Raw genomic sequence first — 21,381 nt, forward strand, 5'->3', positions numbered from 1 at the left:
CAGAGTACTTTTTTGGAATAGAGCTATCCTGCATGTAGACAAGAGCACTGCTGGGTTTGTGAGAAACTACAAGAACCATTTGTCCAAGATCATGGATGCTGTGTTCCTTAAATGCCCCTCTGCTTCATATTCTCAGATTCCCATAGTTTACCTGTGACAGTTAGGACCAGGTCACTGGCTTTAATCAATTTATTATGCTGAGTTAGGCAAGCTGTGGATTTAGCCTTAGTGTTTTCACTGAACCCCAAATCATCTCTTTCTGGTCCTTTCAGGCTATCTGGTTCAGTTGCCATGGGAGAAACAGAGTATATGAATTAACTTCTGGGAAACAACAGTGTTTCATGCATATGTGAAGTTCTTCCAGATACTGTGGCAATGGGTGTCTTGATAAAAATGACTGGAGTTCATAATAATAATAAATAGTACCATTAACTTTTATGGGAACAGATCTTCAACAACAATGCAGAGTTTTCCCATTTTCAACCAAATCTCTTTACTAGGTACCAAAGGTATGACAATTACTTCCTTACAGTTATTGAATTAATAAAATTAAGACATCCCTCTCACATTGCATACTAGGGAGAGAGTATGGCAGAATACACAGCTAACTAAAGCGTACCTCTTACTCTCAATCAATAAAAGAATACATACAAGAAAATAAAATCTGTCAATATTCCTGTTCCAAAGATTTAATTTCTCCAAGCTGGATATTTATCTTTTGATTCATGATAGCCACCATAACTTTGGAAGGAATTGCTAAAGAAGATGAAAAATTGATCAAGGATATTATAGATTTAGGCAGGTTTCAGAGTAACAGCCGTGTTAGTCTGTATTCGCAAAAAGAAAAGGAGGACTTGTGGCACCTTAGAGACTAACCAATTTATTTGAGCATGAGCTTTCGTGAGCTACAGCTCGCTTCATCGGATGCATACTGTGGAAATTGCAGAAGACATTATATACACATAGATTTAGGCTTTGCTGTTTTTGAAAGATCAGGACCATTGAAAAGGTATTGGTAGCACCTCAGTCCTCTCCTGTTCTTTGCCTGTGGAGCACAACCGTTAAGTCTCCTCAGAACTGAAATGCTTCAGTCTAACACAAGTTACTGGACTCTCTATTGGGGCCACTGGGTGAACTTTAATGTCTTGTGGTATACAAGAGTTCAGACTACATGATCCAGTGGTCCTTTCTGGTCTTCAATTCTCTAAACGCTATGGAATGTGGTGAATACACTCCCACTGATAGAAGAAAACCAAAGTGCAAAGGGGAATATGATTATAGAGTTCATCCAGAAGGACCATTCCAAATGAGCTTGCAGCCTGCACTTAATAATAAATGTCTGGTCTTGTGATTGAGCTGTGAGCGAGGAACTCTTACTACAGCACAGGATAGTCAAGGGGTTTCACACCTATCACTCTCAACGGGGTTTGAATTCAACCCAAACCAGGATTTCACCAGCTCATAACAGTAACATGATTTTTCTTCTTCCTACAGTTCTTAAGATCCTCTAGCCACCAGAATAGCCTGAGAGGTTAGTGCGCTACAATGCACTCCTGCTCAGCATCATCTCTGGATTTTGTTGCTGTTGGTTTTTTGCCATGTTTACATTATGCTGGAGTACTACAATGTATAAAAGCAAACTAAGAAAGACAGTGAGGGAGAACACATGCCCCCTTAAAGAGGAATATGAGGAAACAGTAGATTGTTCTGGCCCAGTGTAAGGGAGGACCAGGGCTGTTATCTCAGGTTTCTCCAGGAAACTTGATCTGCCCACCAAGAGTGCTGCTCTGTGAAGATTTAGGGCTGTTGTTTTATCACAGACATTTTTAAGAAGTCACAGGGTGATCATGTTGAAAAGGGCAAAAGTAATGGGGCATAGTAAAATATGTCAGACATGATTCTCCTTATATTTACACTGGGGTAAATTAGGAGTAACTCCACTGAATGGAGTTATATCAATGTAAAACCAGTGGACATAAAGAGAGGTTCAGGTCAGTTATCTATTTATGGATATTGTTTTGAACCTGACATAAACTGTAACTCCACATTTTAATGCAGATAACCAGAACTTTTCTTGTTCTGTAATAAAAGGATTTGCCAGAACACATGCCATCTTTGTAAGCCCTTCCTATCCTACCTTGTGAGTCTGCCTGGAGAAGGGAGAAATTCCATCAGTCTTGAAAGAATGAATGCTCTCTGTGAGAGGTCACTGGTCTGTAGCCCTCATCTAGTCCTCTGTGCTGGTGCAATGTTGTTGATAATCTCTTGCTCTTTATTAGATGCACAAGCGGCCTAACCACCAAGTTTCCCAATGGGCAGCGTATGAGCGTTCACCAGTCCATGTACCCAAACACACCAGCAGAAGCTGTCACAAGCCATGGACACATCTTGATAAACATGATACACTCTGACAGCCAGATGCAGCCCTGGTCTTTAATTGCACTCTGTTCATCACGGACACACAGGATCCTGACCCAGTAAGATGAGTATGGCTCCACTGCAGACACAGAGGGCGGGATTTGGGAAGCTTGAGGGGCTGAGGGGAAGGGCGTTTGGACTCCCAGTGAGCCACACAGTTTTGCTGGGATAGATCTATGATTGCAGAGATCCACCTGCTATGGAACCCCCGAGAAGTGAAGGTATTCACCCTATTTAACATTTGTGGTAGAACCTAGAGGCCAACCAGGCCAGGGCGTTTGTGTGCTCAGCACTGTACAGAAATACAGTAAATAACAGACGCTTCCACAAAGACTTACAGTTGAAAAGACATAACAGGTGGATAAGACTGACAGCTGGATGGGATGGGGGAGGGAAATGGGTTAAAAATATAAAAGGGTGCATCTAGTTCTTAATCAATCAGGAGCCACAGGCCTAGCCCCTGTCAGATTGCAGTACTCAGACCTCAGATGGGAGCTACTGCAGCCACAGAGTTACAGCAGTGGCCAGGAAGAGCTCCACATCTACTGTAGCGGGTGAGGTGAGGATTCTATTCTCCTCCAGCTCTCCTGAAACATCTCAGTCTGCAGCTCAGCCAACTAGCTAATGCCAGTTCCAGAATTTGGTCCTCAATAGCTGGCCTCTTGCCTAGGAGTTTCTTCTTCTTCTTCTTCTTCTTCTTCTTCTTCTTCTATCCCTGAATACTGAAACATGTCAGTTTGAGAATGAGCCTTCAAACATTTCATGGCCTCCAAAAATCATGTCAAGTATTTTACATCCAAGTTCATTAGGGCAATAGTCAGTATCAGCCACTTAATCTGGAATAGTTAATGGGGACCACGTTTAGAGAAAGAGCAGGGAAAATTTGAAAATTAAACATTTTTTTTTAGAGTTTTTGATCCAGTATTAATGTACACATCTGTATTAGATTCAGTCAAAAGAGAAGTGTGCAAAATTAAAGGGTGATGAAATAATATTAAATTTTCTTTTATTTTATTTTTAAAATAAATTTCAGGCCACCATAGTGGCTTCACAGTAATGCTTCTTGCTACAGCACAAGAGAACTGGCTTTAGGGCAAAGTACTGTCAATTTTCAAACTTGGGAATTTAAGCTTAAAAGGCCCAGTTTATTAATTGGATGCTGAGGATGGCATTTAGACCTAATCCCTTAGGTTACTTTCACTCAGCAGCAGGACATATCCTCAGCAGGTGTAAATTGGTATAGCTTTATTGGCATCAGAGCGAAGTGGAGGAATTACAGACTGAAGTCAGTGGAGAATGATGTACACAAGCTGAAGGGCTGGCCTAGAGACTTCTTTCTATATGCCATGATTATACAAAATCAGTGCACAGCAAGAGTAGCAAGCAGAACTGGGTACAACTAGTTTATAAACTGTCCCCCCCCAACCAAAAAACCCCCAGATGATGCATTTTTGAAAACTACACTAAACAGTTTATCTAGAAATCATTCTGACTATTATATAAAACCTTAAGTGAGTCTCAGAATATTGCAGTTTGGATAACCATGCAAAATGTAAGAAACTTCTCAACCTCTAAAACATCTAAGAGTTACCTCTCATGAAGCTGACATGCTTCCACTCCCTTCCTCGGTGTAACAACTCTATCTCCATCTGCACCCACTAAAATGGGCCCTGCCTTCTCCATTATTTGACCATCCACAAAAGATTTAACTAGCTATGGGACTTCAGAAATGCACACTGCCATGTGAATATCAGGGAAGTCCACGAGGTCTGCTAAGTTTAAAGGGAATTGTTCCAGTAGTGATCAATGAAGAGACTACAGGCACTGGTGTCATTGAATGGCTTATCCTCCTAGAAGACCTGCTGTGCTAGGGGGTCAATAACCTCCTCACTTTTTTCTAAAGAAAACCAGCTAGGAGTCAGGGTTAATGTGATGGTGCAGTGGAAAGTCAGACCACATATCCCTGAATTTAGGGGAAAAAAAATGATTTAAATTGGGGTAGCTGGATGTCTGAATCTGATTTTTCTTCAGTGTGTGTATGTAAGATTTTCTTTTTGTTCTGGTCTTCCTCTTTTATTTTATTAATAAGGATATTTGCATTGAAACAGGGTAATAGCCATCTACATGTGCTGTTTATCCCTCAGTTGAAATCATAATCCTCTCCCATGACTTAATTTCCATAGCAGTTGATTGTGTTGGCATAAAATAGAAGATAATATACAAATGATATATACATTTGTAACTTCAGTCTCAGCTCTGAGCAGAATGTATCTATGGCCCTCCCACCCTCCTCCCCCAGCAGGAGCCCTAGGAAGTCATTGTCACTCAGAGGGTAACAGTTCCACCCTTGTTCCTCAGGGGAGAAAGGATGAGTAAATGACTTCATTCATTTTCTAGGCTCAACTTACTTTTCACACATCATACCTGGCCATTTCAACTGGTCAACCTGGGGCTGGCACAGAGTCCACGTTGCATGCTTGTTCCTGGGGAGGTAGCAGTGACAAGGCTGCGGCCATACTAAACAGCAGACCTGGAATGAGTGATCTAGGTAGGCCTATCACAGGGAGGGCTTACTCTCTTACATCCATATGCAGGCAAGCCAAGGCTAGGTAATAGCTAGTCCATAGGAATTAAAGTAAAATATATAGTGCATATTTTTCAAACTAAAAAGAAACTTTGTGTGTGTGTGTGTGTGTGTGTCTATATATATAATCTAATGACTACAAAATTAAAAGTAAAAAATGTAACATTGAACAGGCTATAAATAATAGAGTCTACCATGGAGATAGCTATAGCACAACTTAAACTAAGCTTAACATACAGATGTTCTTCCTGAGTTCCATAAAATACGGACATCACTCTGAGAATGTTGTTTCCTAATCCATCACTGTCTGTTGGAGAGATGAAGGAAGAAGGAGACATGCCTTAGGGCCCTAATTTAGCCCTAGGTGGTCGCTACTTGATTTAGTTGGGCATTGGTCCTGCTTTGAGCAGGGGGTTGGACTAGATGACTTCCTGAGGTCCCTTACAACCCTTATATTCTATGATTCTATGATTCTACTTCCCACCACCCAACACAGATGTAATGAGGTTGAGTAGTGCCCGTATAAGATAAATAAGAATGACTAATTATTCCTTTAAAAAGGCTTTTTATGATTTTTGACTATAAAGACAACACAGACAAAATAAGAAAAGAAAGAGTAAAGACCAGCATTGAATAAGAATTAGTATAAATGGCAGGTTATACTGAACACAAGCACAAGCACTTGTAACGTTACCAACCATTAAGGAGCTAATGAACAACAACCTTACATACACCAGTCCTGGCAGGTTATAGTGAAGACCCTGAAGACAAGCATATGTAATGCTATCATTTACCAGTTACCTACCACTGGTTTTACACTGCAGTATTGCTACAACTAAGATTAATTTAGCTTGAGCAACCAGATTTTTTTACTTTATAACCTTACCCTGCATTTGTTTGAAAATACATTACCCTTCAGTTGGCCATTTTTTGCACTGGCCAGGTACAGACAGCTGAAAAGTGCATGTTCCTTTGGTTTAGGGGATGTGGGTCAGGTATTTTTTATGACCGAAACACACACACTTAGCTTGTGTCTTTGCACTTTTTATTTTATTTGTCAGCCGTGTTTTAAAACAGACCAACCAATTAGGGTGTGCCAAATAGTTAGTGTGGTTAGCGTGGCTTATAACTGATGCATACTTATTTTCTTGTAGCCAATGGTTAGTTGATCTTATAAGTTAGGCATGTTTATTTTGTATAGCCAGTTGGGTTTTAAATGTGATTAATGTGGGTTTGATAAGTACATAGGAGTCAACACAAAGTATTATTTGGTTACAGCACATTCTGACCACAAGGTTAAGTTTAATTTTGCAAGGCTTGCTTTTTGAAGCATCCGGAAGTTTGAGGCCTAACATTGCTAATACCTTTGTTCATTGCAAGCTTAACAATACTTTTGTTCAAATTAATCACATCTGCCTTTAGAGAAAACTTCTCATCCAGCCAATATATTGAAACAAAGACATATAAATGGGAACACTGCTCTGCACAGAGCATTTGGATTGTGCAGTTTTATTGTTATGTCTCTTGTGTTGGGAATAATTATGCTGTATGCATCCTCTTTTGAATTTATATTTGTATCATTAAATATTAATGGAAAACAATGATTAGAAAGAAAAACTCTGTAGCCCCATTACCTTATTATTTGTTAATGTTAAGTTCTTTGCAAAGGGTATCTTCCTTCTCTTTAACAAATATGTACTGTAACTAATTAACTCAGATCAGAAGGTATGCTTCATAGACAATCAACCTTCAATATCTGATGCAATAATTCTTTTGCTCATAAAAAAGAAAAAAATCTAAAGGCCCAGGTCAGCTTTCCGGATGCAGAAGAGACACTCTACATTGACTGTGACTGAATGTGTCTATGTGCCTTTCTGGTGACGTTTGTTTTGGTTTAGTTATGTATTCAATAAAATATGATTATATGCAATGTCCTCTATACATTACCTGAGTATGAAAGGTTTAGAGTTATCAATGCTTTCCCTCAAAACAGGGAACTCTTGGAAATCTTTCTCTAGGCTTTTAGCAACTTTGGCAGGTTTTTTAGTGACCAAGGAAATTTTAAGAACTCAGAACCTTCTTCCATTGCCAAGGTATTAAAATTTCACCCTATACCAAAATGTCACTTTTTCACTTAAATCATCACCTTTAGGATTTACAAACCTGGGGGTACAAATTTATTCATTTTAAAGCAAAGTGTGGAATTTGAATATATTGCTTCACATTAAAATGTGTAAAGGCTTAACCAGATGTCATAATCTACCCTTCTCCTTTATGAAAAAAAAATCCTTCTGAACAGAATTACATTATTCTTAGCATTCTCTGTGCTCTACACAAATTACCAGTATAATTTTCTGTCACAGATATTAATCATTTTGAAACATTTATCTCTTGGAAAGCCCTGGTTACAGTAGACTAAATTGCATTTTCCAAGGGAAAATGAGGGAATAGGTTTGTTTCCCTGTTTACGCTGAATAATTTGCATTGACATTATACTTTTGATTTTTAGGTTATCCAGAATATCTCAAGAAAGATTGCTTATTCCTTAGTGTATCTTATAGTTGATATCAAATGTTACTTATCCATACCATCCAGTAGAGTAAACCCTATATTTAAAATTCCATCATATATGTTATGACAATGTGATGTGCTATTTGTTTGCTTAGCGCAGATACATCTTAACAATGACCCTGCATGGGAATGGTCATCTGAGTAGCAAAAATTCCTAGAAATTAGGAGAGGTCACTTGCCTTGTAAGGTAAGTAGAGTTCGTTAAGAGGGTTTATTGTTATGGGTGCTCCATGCATGGATTTGCATGTGTCCATGCACTGCTGATCGGAGACATTTTTGTTAGTAGCATCCGTGGGTCCATACCCACACCATTTGCCTGCTCATGCCGCATGTCACTGCAATTCCTTCTCAACTTCAGACCATCATAGGTTTCCAAAGCAGAAGGGAAAGGAGGGTGGGTGGTGGAGCACTTGTAAGGCCAAAACATCTTGTAGAACCCCAGTTACTGTACAAGATAAGTAACTTCACTTCTTCCTTTGAGTTATTGTCCCTGTGGAGGCTACATCTGAGGAGATTCCCAAGCAGTACTTTAATGAGGCAGAGGGTGCTGAGGAAACAGATTTAGTACAGAGTGTAGAACAGCTTCAGCGCAGGCCACATCTATTCTGGAGGTATGTATTAACATCAATGCTGTGAGAAAGTGTGAACGGAGGACCAGGTGGCTGTGTTACCAATGTCCTTGGTGGGTACTTTTCTAAGGAAGGGTATGGATCTGGATTGAGTCCTAGGTGCAGTGAGCATTCACTGGGGGGGGGTGATACTCCAGAGGACTTGTAACATGCCAGAATATAACCCCAAACCCAGAAATAGAAATAGAGTGACCCATAATCCTCTCAACAAAGGAGATGAAGAACCTGTGGGGAAAATTGAGGGGGTTAGTTCTGTGCAGGTGGAAGACCAGATCTCTTCTTACATCCAGAATATGGAGGCTGGCCCATTCCCTTGAAGAGTGAGGCTTGGGATAAAAGACCTTCAGTTGGATGTCCTACAAGGGCCAGCCATTTAAGCTGTTTGTCAGATGGTGTTAATTTGAAGTGATAGTGCCTATTTTTCCCATTGGTGGCACTGATGACCAGCGAGTTAAGAGTTTGGTGGGAGAACAGGTACTCTGAACCCTTGGCTGGGACATGATACATTTTATCAGACCTCTTTAAAGTGGATAGGATGGTAGCCGTAATCTGCCAAACTGTATGGGCTGGTGACAGTAGAGCCCAATTGATAGGCAACACTACTTTGCCCTGAGTGGAGATATGCAGGATGTCCACCAAGGAGTGCTGTTGTTCCTGGACTTCCTCCAAATGAATCTGTGCTTCACGAAGTCCTGAAAGACCTTGAAATCATCTGCATAGAATGGCGGAGTGGACATAGTTGCCTCATCTATGGAAGAAGAGGATGGTGGTGTCTCCTCCTCTATTCTCATCTCCTCTTCCTTTGCTGGATCTTCATGAGGAGGGTTCAGAGGTCTTGATGGCTGAGAATCTTGGTGGGTCATTTTGCATGAGGCAGCCTAAAATTTGGTCCCCAAAATAAGGGTGAGCCTGAGGTTTGCTCTTCTGGATGGAACACCTCCAGCAGTACAAGACACTGCACTGATGATGGACTTGCTTGCTCTGGAGAGAACCAGGTGAAGGTAGCCAGAAAGTTTTTCTGTCAGAAAATGCCAAATTTTCAAGATTGAAACATCCTGCAGAAATGTGTCCATTTCAATGAAATTTTGTTTTAAAAAATTTTGTTTTGGCATGACCAAAATTTTCCATTTCAACCTGATGAGAATGGAATGTTTTGATTTTTAATTTCAAAATTATTACTTTTTAGGGATTTATTGTATTTTTATTATGTTATAAATTATAAAATAAAATATAAAGTAAAATGAAATGAAAACTAGTTAAAGTAAAAAATCAAAACATTTTATGTGACCCCAAAATGAATTTATTTTGGACATTTCTTTTTGTGGGAAATTGATGTTTATTTGTAATATATTTTTGCCCAAATGTCAGACTTAGCTGTGGAATAGAAATTACGAGTTTCAACCACCTGTTCTCTGACCTTTGTCACCTCTCGAGACCACCTTTGTTCCTTCAAATAGCTGGTGGGATAATGCCGTGTCCAATAGCATCCTTCTGGCAATGAGTCTGCCCTGGGTTAAATTGCGTTAAAACTCCCCCAAATTCCGCTGGTCTGAAACAGTTGTAATTGTTAGGTAAGGCTGTGAGATGTGGCTGCAAAGATTGATTATCATTCTCCATTTGAGAAGGTGGGGTTCTGAACTGCAATGGGAAGATCAGAATAGACTTTGGCAGGCTATAGCTTGCAGCAGGCACTTGTTATATTATATAATGCTTAATTAAAAATTAATTATTAAATACAAGCTCTTCGTATCTTAGTAAGGCAAAGAATAACACATGGTACCATGAGTAGATGGATCTGAGAGTCACCAAGAAGATTTTATAGCAGTTCCAGACACCTGAACAACACACCCAAAGGCCATAAGGATAGATGATCTGAATCCAACACCAGAATTAACTTATCTGGAAAATGTGAAGGAATCAAGAAAGCCTTTCAAACACCATTTGCTTTTCTTGCATTTCTTGTTGTATGTGACTCTGCAGGTTGAAGCTAGACAAATTCAGACTGGAGATAAGGTGTCCATTTTTAATGGTGAGAGTAATTAACCATTGGAATAGTTTACCACGGGTCATGATGGATTCCCAATCACTGACAATTTTTAAATTGAGATTGGATGTTTTTCTAAAATATATGCTCTAGAAATTATTTTTAGGGAAGTTTTATGGCCTGTGCTATACAAGAGGTCAGACTAGATGATCACAATGGTCCCTTCTGGCCCTATAAACTATTAATGAGGTGCCACAAAAGTGGCCTTTTTAATTGTAACTAGTGCAGAAGCCCTAGATGCTTTTAAAGTTTCTAGGGTATGTGCAGAGTTTGAAGCTAGTGTTCCCAGAAGGAATGAAACCTATGAAAGATTCCTCCTTCACATGAAAGCACAAAAGACACAAGAAAATATTGATGATTATGTTACATTCTTGACGTTAAAGAGCCAGCCTTTCAGTTTTGGCCATTGAAGTGATTCCCTGATTGAAGACGGGCTAGTGGTGGTCTGCAGCAATAAAAAAGTATGTGAGACTTTGCGCAAAGTCTATGAGAAAACTCTAGAAATACTTACAAAAATCCAAAAAGCTACAGAGCAGGCAAAATTGTAGGTGCAGACTTTAAGTAAGGAGGAAAGTCAAGAAACCATACTTGAGACAGAATAAGAAAGATTGGCATGAAAGAAAATAACATGAGGAAACCTAACAATGCAAGGGAGGGTACCAAAACCTTGCAACTGACAGCAGTGTGGGAAGTGTGGAAGTGAACATGCATATAAACATTGTTAACAATTTGGCAAAATCAATGAGTTTGCCATTTGCCAGAAAATGCTGGCGAAAGCAAACTGTAAATCCAGTGAAAGCTCCAGTGATGGACATTATACTTTGATTCTATGCAACAATTGTCTCTGGTCCTAAGCAGAATTCAAAGAACAGCATACTATGCAATCTTCAGTAAACTTTGATCCTGGATAAATTTCCATAACATCATAACCTGATATTCTTTGTTCATTGAGGCTGTAATGGTAAACTTGTCTTGGCATACCACACAACTTTCTTTAGAATATGATAAATGCATTACAATTTTAGCCCAATCTGTACCTATTATTGCAGGGTGTGGAATTAATTGTGCATACTGCATGTGCATGTATTAGAAATGATTTGCAACAGTTGACTAAAGTTAGAGTCGTGCTTCAATAGTTTCCGCTGTTGTGGGTGAAAATCAGTTGTGGATAAAATCCATTCATCCTTCACAAAGTCAGAATGTTTGGGCTCCTTGAGGAGAGTGCACAGTGGCTGAGGAAGTGAAATCCAGCCCCTAACACAGGGCCTGGATGTGGATCCCCTGCACAGCTTTCCTGGCTGGTATTCTGGGGACTACAATAGGTGCTGAAGTCCAAAAAATGCAGCCAAATTAAACAGCAATTTTGCCCTTTGAAAAAGCCATTAAACTGTGATTCTACCATTAATATCATGTGAAAAGAAATTGAATTGATTTTTGCAAATTATTTTTTTTTCAGTTGACTGACTTGACATGTACATATTGTTTGTCAGGTTGCTTCATTGAGGGGTCTGGAATGGAGAGAAACAGGAGATGCAGCATTGCACATGAATGTCACTTGTTAGTGTGGCAAGAACTGCTTCTCTTGAGGAGTGTTTGTGAAGCTGAGGAATTGAGAAAGAATCTGGTCTTATCCCTAATAGCGATGCAGGCTCCAATCCAGTAAATATATGTACATAATTAACTTTATGCACTGTGTGTGGTCGCATTGAAATCAAGGGGAGCTATCACAGAGCATGAAGTTAAGCACCTGAGAAACTCTTTGTAGGACTGGTTTCAGAGTAACAGCCGTGTTAGTCTGTATTCGTAAAAAGAAAAAAGAAAAGGAGTATTTGTGGCACCTTAGAGACTAACCAGTTTATTTGAGCATGAGCTTTCGTGAGCTACAGCTCACTTCATGGGATGCATAGCATATTGTGGAAACTGCAGAAGACATTATATACACACAGAGACCATGAAACAAAACTTCCTCCCACCCCACTGTCCTGCTCGTAACAGCTTATCTAAAGTGATCATCAAGGAGGGCCATTTCCAGCACTGGAGCCTCATATTTTTGAAGGTCTGTAACTGGGTTTTAGCAGATTTAACGTAGAAGTACTGTCCTTATTTACAGCATACTGCATAGGCAAGTATCAGGAGCTAATGTTCTGTAACAGATCATAAGATGAGGACTCTTTTATGGTAGAGAAATAGTAACAACTCTACATAGTTGAATGGCTGGCCTACTCAGGCAAATCAAGGGACAACTTTTAACCTCCAGGAATTGACAGAGGATGCTGATCGACCCAAAGAGATAAAAGAGAGTATTTTTGGCTTCCGGACTAATCCTGCTTTCATTGGGTCAATGGCAAAACACTCATTGACTTCAGTGTTCCTGCATAAGGGCCTTAAGTGAATTAACTCAACAATGTTCTGATGGAGAAATCATCTTTGGAAGAATGGGTATGTGTGTGTGAAAGTTTGCACACATCCCTAAATTGCAAGGAAAGCATCATAAAGTAATCTGGCTGGCTGCATCCTATGTCCTAAGGAATTTAAACAAACATTGATTTAACTGCAGCTTCCTCAGTTGCATTCTTTTTTCGTCTGTTGACCTCTGTTCCATTTATATGACCATCTATTTCATTGAAAAAAGTCAATAGTTAGCTACAGGTATTGAACAGGCCAACCTAATGGGATGCTGCCAAAGCTGACAGATACAAAATTTACCTAATGTATTTAAATATAAATACAGTGCCCCCCCCCCCCTCTCTCTCTCTCTCTGTTTCTGTCCCCCATATAATATATATATAATATTCTATGTGTAATCCCTTTTATATTGATGGAGTTGTGCTGACTTAAACTAGCTGAGAATCTGACCTCATGTTCAGGTATCTAACTGAAGACCAGATAATGCCCCAGACTCGAGATTGAAAGCCTTGACTTCAGTGGAAATATTTTGGGCATCGGGTTATGCTCATAGAGAGGTTCCTTAGCTTTGGCCATTGGAACACAATAAACAGAGGAACCTTTCAGGTATTCTTTGCAACTGAGGGTCAATATTAAAGGGCTGGATTGTGTTATTAATACACTGGTCCATGTTTGGTGCAGGTGTGGAGCTGTACTGTCCCTCGGGGAATAACCCATTGCCTCCCTGTCCCTCCCCATCTCCTTTGGGGAGGTTGAAGGAAGAAATCCCTGGGCTCAGAGATGCTCAGGGACTACAGTTGTGGTTTGTACATGCACAGTGGTGGGGGAAGTGGGACAGGAATATGGGGCCCAGTGAACTCTTTTTCTCCCAAAGCTCCTTTTCACAAACATACAATCTAGCCCATGATCAATGTTATCTATGTGTTGTATAGGTTCATTCACATGCCATGTTTTCATACAAGGACATAACTTTTGCTGTGAGTGCCCATACTGATGCCATCCCTGAGTTTTTAATGCTAAGGCTGACTAATGGTCTGCTGTTTTTTTAAAGGCCTCACATGGATTCAGTACCCAATATTTCTCCCCACTGGCAGAAATCCTGGCACAGGGCACGAGTGGCAGAAATTCCACAGTGAGAAAAAATTGTATTGGCAAAAATCAGTTGCAGGCTCCGCCAAGGCAGTGGTAAGGGACCCGAACTTTTAGAATGATAGAGTTTAAGGCCAGAATGGATCATTAGATCATCCAGTCTGACCTCCTGTATAACCAAGCCATTAAATTTCACTCAGTTTATCCCTGTATTGAGCCCATTCACTTGTATCTGACTAAAGCATAATGTGATTGGCTAATTTTTGTGGCTCTTTTCTGCTGCCGCTCCAGTTTTTCAACATCCTTTTAAAAAATGCAGACCCCCAAACTGGACATGGTTTGCACCAAAAATTAGACACCTCTGCCAAGGAAGGGGGCATGACCAACCCAGCTGTGGGATGCAGTTCTCTCAGCAGCCTCCATCAAGACAATGCCTTCTCTGGCTGTAAAGTTAAAGCCTCTCAGGCTGCACAGGAAGTATGCAGAAAGAACTAAGAGGCACGGCATCTCGCAGGGATACACAGGTATAGTTTATAACTCTCTGTGCCTCTAGTCAATCTGGCCACAAGTGTTATAAAAGCTAGAGATAAAATATTTAGATCTTTAAGATGATGCCAAAATGCGTCTCTCCATATGATGGAATGTGGCTCAAGAGAGAGATTAAAGCTCCTATTTGTAGTTGGTGGTATATAAACAAATATGTGTTTGGTGTAACATTACTGAAGGGGTGAAAATGAATATATTCATGAATGTATATTTTAGACCCCTTAGTAACCTGGACTGTCTAATGTTGTTCTCCCCTGGTGCAAACTGTACAATGTTATTAATATATTATTGTTAATATTCGCAGTCCCTGCTAATTCCTTCTCATGGTCCTTTCCCCAAAGAACTTAAATCTAATTTTGTTTGTGGTGCAATGTGTCGGCATAACAATACATCGGGGATGGGACCGATGAGGAGGGTTATTACAATAAGATCATGTAGCTAATAAGTTTGGGTAGGTCAAAATCATCTATTGAGACTGATTGTATAATCATGTGGGAAATGTTTAAAAGCTTCCTGGTTTTGTGCCACTTTTGTACAGCAGTTATGATGACCAGTTTCATTCTTGACATTGAGGTTAGTTCTATTTTTAGGCATGTAGATACAGTACTCAAGTAGATGGGACAAGTCATATATTCTTCAATGGCAGGCCATATTGTGCCTGATTCCAGGAATGTAATATAACGCTGTCATCCCCAAATACATCTCAGTGAAGTGGCTAGATGATAAATCTTTTAAATGAAGACGTCTCAAGCCACCTCTTATCTTCATTTAGTTGCATTTTTCTTGGACGTGTTTGGTGCCTTTTACCTTTCCATAGGAAGTTTTATACATATGATCTATCTTTGTTTTTTCCCCCAATGTTAAGTGCAAAAAGAATTGGCAGCACTATAAAAGGAGTGAGTGTAAGGGTGTATACATCATTAATAGATTAATCCTATCCCACAGCATAGATGTCTTTCCAACTGTGTGTACTTCCTCATCTAAGTACCAAAAAGTCTGTTGGGGAAGAGTTTCATCTGAAAGTCATCAGGTAGCTTCTCTTTTATTTATATGGCCAGTGGGTTGCTGGGATATTTTGCAGTTTGATTTAAGAGCTAAGCACTCCCCTGGCTGTTTGTAAAGAATTTGATGGATGGATAGGGCTGCATTAGATGAAAAAATAATGGCCAAAAATTAATCTGCAAAGAGGGGAGGCTTTCGGTCCATGTGGACTGATTGTAATCCCAAATAAACTGGCACAAAACCAAAGGGCAACAGGTTCATTCAAAAATGAATGGCATTAAACAATAGGGACAGAGGCAGCCCTATCTGCTACTCCTATTTAAATCAAATAATTTGGTATCATTGCTAAGGGTCAGATTGTGATACCCTTACTCTGTTTGAATAGTACCTTGCACCAAGAGTGGTCTCATAAAAGTCAATGGCACTGTTTGTGTATTAAGGAGTTACTGTGAATAAAGGGTACTGGAATCCATCCCATGCCAACCTGACCTCCAAAATTAGGTCCTAAAGTGAAGTCCTCCAGAATCTGGAGCATAAAGTTCATAGATCCTTAGCCTTCTCTGGACTGGTATTGTGGAGAACAGCCTCTGAATTGTTTGCCTGAGATAATGAATAATATCTAGGGATCGTCTAATACAGCAGCTCACTGCTTAATCCTAAATTAATGTAGGTCAATCCATGTGAATGATAAAAAGGAGGAGTGGAGCCAGAAAATGTGCATGTGGCTATGGCTGTGATTTTTCTTCTGCACTTTAAGAGACATGTAAAACAGAAGGAAGTACGTTTTTCAATACCCTCTCCCTTTTTACAGAAAACAGCTATCACTGGATTCTTTAGGGGGAGGGGAGCTGTGAATGCTTATATACTCACATCAGATGAGGGACCATCAGGATTTTTCATCTTTTATGGACCTTAATGGAGAAAGTGACTTTTCTATGGCTGAGATATTGATGGCCTTAGGACCTTTGGTTCTGATAGTTCACCTGTACCTGCTGTTCTTTCCATGCCTGTAAGGTGCTAGGTACCTCTTGGCAATTGATGATTAACCATGGAACAAACTATCAATGGAAGTGATGGGTTCCCCATCCCTTGAAGTCTTCAGATCAGGACTGGATGCCTCTCTGGAAGGTATGCTTTAGTCAAGCAGAAGTTACGGGGTCAATACAGGACTAACTGAGTGAAATTCTATGGCCTGTGCTGATCTAATGGTCCCACCTGGCCTTAAAATCTATGAATTTATGAAAGAGGCTGAAATTCATCAACCGCCATGTCAAGTTGTCTAGAGTAGCTCACGAGTCAACCACAGGGCAGACTGTCAAGGAACAGAACACAAACCCCAAACCGGTTGTATGGTCTATAATTAGATTTCACCAACCAAGTATGAACTCCTAAAGCACTATAACAACCTTAATATTGAGTTACAGACAGTTCCCTTGGGCACTCCAGTCTTGCCACCCAGGCAAGCCTGCCTTTGTGATGGATAGTTCTTACACCAAAAATCACATCAATATTCCGGTTACTCCTGATCCCAAAGGACAAGTCACTTACCCCAGGTCAATTGTACCTTAGATCTCTTACCAAAGACAATGCTCATAGCCAGTCCTGTAATAAACTAACTAAAGATGTATTAACTAGTAAAAATAAATTAGAGTTATTTACAAGGTTAAAGCAGGTAAACGTATACCCATGAAAGAGCTACAGTCTTAGGTTTCAAAGACGTAATAGACACTGCTGTAATAGGCAAGCTCTATATGTCCTTTAGGGCTAAGCCAAACTAAGCAGCTTGGGGATCCCTTGCTTATGCTTAGAATTATCACCCTCTCCAAATTCCAAGCAGCATAGTGACAACAATTCCTCCTTGACAAGGATTTTTATTTCCTTCCCCCATTGTTCATTCTTGACATTGAGGTTAGTTCTATGAGTTAGTTCAAGAATGAAACAGGACAAGGCCCTGTGCATGTCCCCTCTTCATAAGTGGGTCTCTTCAAAGTCTTTTATCCACTGACATTCCACAATGGCTTGTCTGGTGTATATAGACCTTCTTTTGTTGGGCAGGAGATAACACCTCTTATGGTAAACTAGTATTTCACACTTGGTAATGATACTCTTCTGAGTGGGGGGGTTTGTAGTTTTAGCAAACATTTTTATAGTTCCAGAGCAAACACTTAAATATTACCTTATAACATGGAATACAGATATTACAAGTAAGATTAATATGTGTAGCACCCTGCAAGTATTTAATAAAGACTAAATTTTAAACACATTCTTACAACACTAAGGTTTATTTTAACAATACTAAAACATAGCTAAGACAGACTGGTTTCCAGCTATGCATTTGTCAGTGTTCATTGGGGCCTTGGCATGAGCTGGCACCAGGTATGTCAGCATGAAACACCACTTTTGCAGGGTTGGGGCCCTTGTTATATCAGTATTCACTCCAGACATGCTGAACCCATGAAAAAAACACAGAAATTGGGCTTGTTTTTGCCTTAATTGGCTTGTGAGTTGCTTGTTGGCTAGTTTTTGGCTTGTAGCTTGTTGCTTGTTTGGCTTGTAGATTGCTTGTTGTAGCTTGTTTCTTTTTTTCTTTTTTTTTTTTTTTTGATCGGCTCCCTGCAAGCAGGGGCAAGGGGGCAAGCAAGAGCAAAGGGGAGAGAGAGTCAGGCGTGCACCGTCAGGGCCCACCACAGTCCCCAGACTGCACACCGGGGGGATCTAGTTACATAGAGTGTTAGGGTTCTTAGGGATTGGCTTGTTTTGGCCTTGTTTTGAAATGGCATTAGCTTGATTTTTGGCTTATTGTGAAAGTTGGGGTGCTTATTTACCACGTGAGAGTTGGCAACTGTGATTCACTCCTGTGTAAATGCTTATAGCTGTCACAATCAGAGGATTATGGCTTCAGATGAGGAATAAAGAGTAGATGAACATGATAATTTAGGAACATAGTTCCTCTTTTCATACTCATGTTCAGAGTCATAAACAGATCTGACCACAATTTTGTATCAGCATTTTTTGGGATGAAATGGCAGTTTTCTCATGAACATTTCTCTTTTCACCAAAACTGTGAAGTGGTTTGCTTGAAAAGTGAAAACTTAAAAAAAAAAAAAAGATTGATTTAGGTGTTTTTTGGCAAAAACCTGAAAACTTTCCTCAAAAATGTTACTGGAAAATAAAGTAAATTTTCCAACCAGCTGTAGTAACAAACCACTTTTCTTCCCTTATTTATTTATTTTAAGAAACAAAAGCTCTGTGGCCTATTCTCCCCCTTATCAGCAATCCAGATATAAACCTCCTTTCCAACAATTCTGAAAAAAGGTGGGCTTTTGCCTGCCCTCAGTTCAGCTACCCAATCCAAGCAGATCTTCTCCCCCGTTATGCCCCACGTAATTCCTCTTTCTCCAACCCACTTTTGTATTTTCTTATCACATAGTTGTGGGAGGGACGACCCGGAGGGATAATTGCCCCCTTACTGTCAGCCTGCCTACTTCAGGCAGCTGTCTTGGGTCCCATCTATATTATGTTCCCATAGCCTGAAGTTTTATTCTGATGTTCCCATATGCTGGCAACTCGTCAGCCCAGGCAAGTGAGGCACAGCCAAAACAAATCTTGCCAAAATCTACAAAATACATTTTGCACATCGTTTTTTAATTCAACTGATAAATATATACAGATTTAAGTGCAAATTGTGATTTGACTTAAATGTCACAACTCAGTCTCTTAGTTGTGAAGCACAATGCCAGAAAGTTTGAAGAACGTAGTGCTGCATGAGGTTCAAATCTTGGTATAGCTAATAGTGCCTTGTTACCAGGGCAATTTACCACTCACAGGAGTCACTATATAAGGGCATTGCTGTGGTAACCACCTGTTGGAGAGACCGCAGCAGGATTGTAGCGGGTAAGTCAGGGCTGCAGGAGGTTGGCAGGGGACAGGGATGGGGAGCTACACACTGCACCTCTCGAGCACCCTTTCTCATGGGGGTGGGCCATGTGCATATGCAAGAAGATCCGCTGCCAAGCCCCAGGCCTGCCTCATACTCTGCCCCTCACTCCGGCCTGGGTAATAGCTGCACCACAGTGGTGGCTCCAACTCCCAGGGCTGCCTGCTGCTTCTTCACTATAAATAAGGTGAGCTTTTAATAGCTATTATATTATACCTGGGGCCATCACTTTTTTTGTGATTTGTGCCTTACCTGTCAAAAAAGTCACGAGCTACTACTGTTCCAATCCCAGTGTCTGCTTTCATCTGTCATTGTCTTTTCAGACCCAGTGCAGAGTACAGGAAAGTGAGAGACTCCCAGATTTGGAGGCCTACTGCTATCACTGCAGCAATAGCCATTTAAAACAAAAAGTCAGCTACGTAACTAGGAGCAACGTTTTATACTGTCAAAAATAGAACAAATTTTGTCTTTTGTTCCTAACGGTATTGTTAGAATTATAAGACCTCGTATTACAGCTCTGTGGGATAAATCCTTTGCCCAGTTTTATCAGTGTAAATCCAGACTAACTCTTCTTAAATCAATGTAATTATTCTGGGTTTAAATTGGTGCAACCAAGAGCAGAATTTTGCCTGTCAGGGCAAATTTTACTGAAAGTGAAATAATATTTTTCCGTTTGTAGCTGAGAGGGCTTATCTCCCTTAAGGCCCCACTGAAGTCACTAAAGCCTCTCATTCCGAGTTCCCAAACTCCAGAGGAATGTCATTATAATGCAGCACATTGTCTGTGCAATCTATAATTGAAAGAACTTTTGGTGCACTGAAAATGAGATTCAGGTGCATGGAGAAATCTGATGGGATATTACAATACAGCCCCTTTGCAATGTAGAAGGATCTCTGTGCCTTCTGCACAGTATGTGACACCGCTGTACAGCATGGATTAAGGGAAGTTGGTATTAAATGTGTCTGAGGACGATGATTGTTTCAGAGGAGATGTACTTGAAAGACCAGATCCTAAAGTGGGTATGGAAGGGGGATAGCACCATTGACGTCTGAATCACTTAGTAAAACTTTACCCATAAAGGGCCAAAGGCAGTCCTGGTGGAATCAGGTCCAACTTCATTGTAGTTGCAACCATTTCCCCCACATCTGCATTCGGTCCAAAATGTGTAATAACAGTTATAACCTGGCTTCAGGAAGATACTTAAATATGTGTCTAATTTTAACATTAGTTGTCCGACTGAAGCCAATAACGTAATTCACACCTTTTGTTAGGCATGTGATTAAGTACTTTGCTGAATCAGGCATACATTTTAGGGAAAAGAACACACTTTATTTACTACATCGTACACCTCATTTTAGGAGATGAGAATTTTTTTTTTTTACTTTCCATTTGGTGAATCAGTCAGTGCCCATTGATTGAGAGGATTGATTTTATGTACAGAAAACTGTAATACATATAAGATTTTATTAAAGTTATTTCCTGCTTTCACTGCACTATGAATGACTTTCTAAAGTGGCACTTAGATACCACTATGAAATGTGTATGAGATGGTGAAAGGACACATTAATAAACATTTCAGGTAGTTAAAGTCACTTTTGGCTAGATCCTCAGCTGCCCTAAATCAGTTTAGCTTCACTGAAGGAAATGGCACAGTGCTGCATCTGGGCCCTGGGGCTCAAGCAGAAGTGGAGGATAAATTGATTCAGTCTGGTTCCTTGTGAGAAATGATGGTACAATCTGGTGAATGGTGTTGGGCTTTTCAATTTTTACCCTAGTTCACTTCCCTCCCTCTGTTACTCTTTTAGACTTTATCTTTAAAACAAAAAATGCATAGTGAAAAAGAATTGCCATACTGAATCAGAGCAATGGTCCATTTGGCCAATATCTTGTCTACCATAGTAGCCAGAGCCAGATGCTTCAAAGGAATGTGCGATGATCTTTGTTAGTGAACAATTATGGAATAATTTGGCCACACTCTTTCTGTTTCTTCCTTTCTTTTTATTTTCTATATTTCTTTCCACTCTGTCTTTATTACTGTCTCCCTTCTCTATCTGATACCATTATTTTTTAAGTTCTCCAAAACACTTATATTAATATTACAGAAGAACATAAGAATGGCCATACGGGGTTAAACAAGTGGTTTATCTTACCCAGT

Source organism: Natator depressus, chromosome 11, assembly GCF_965152275.1.
Source record: "Natator depressus isolate rNatDep1 chromosome 11, rNatDep2.hap1, whole genome shotgun sequence".
NCBI lineage: Eukaryota > Metazoa > Chordata > Testudines > Cheloniidae > Natator > Natator depressus.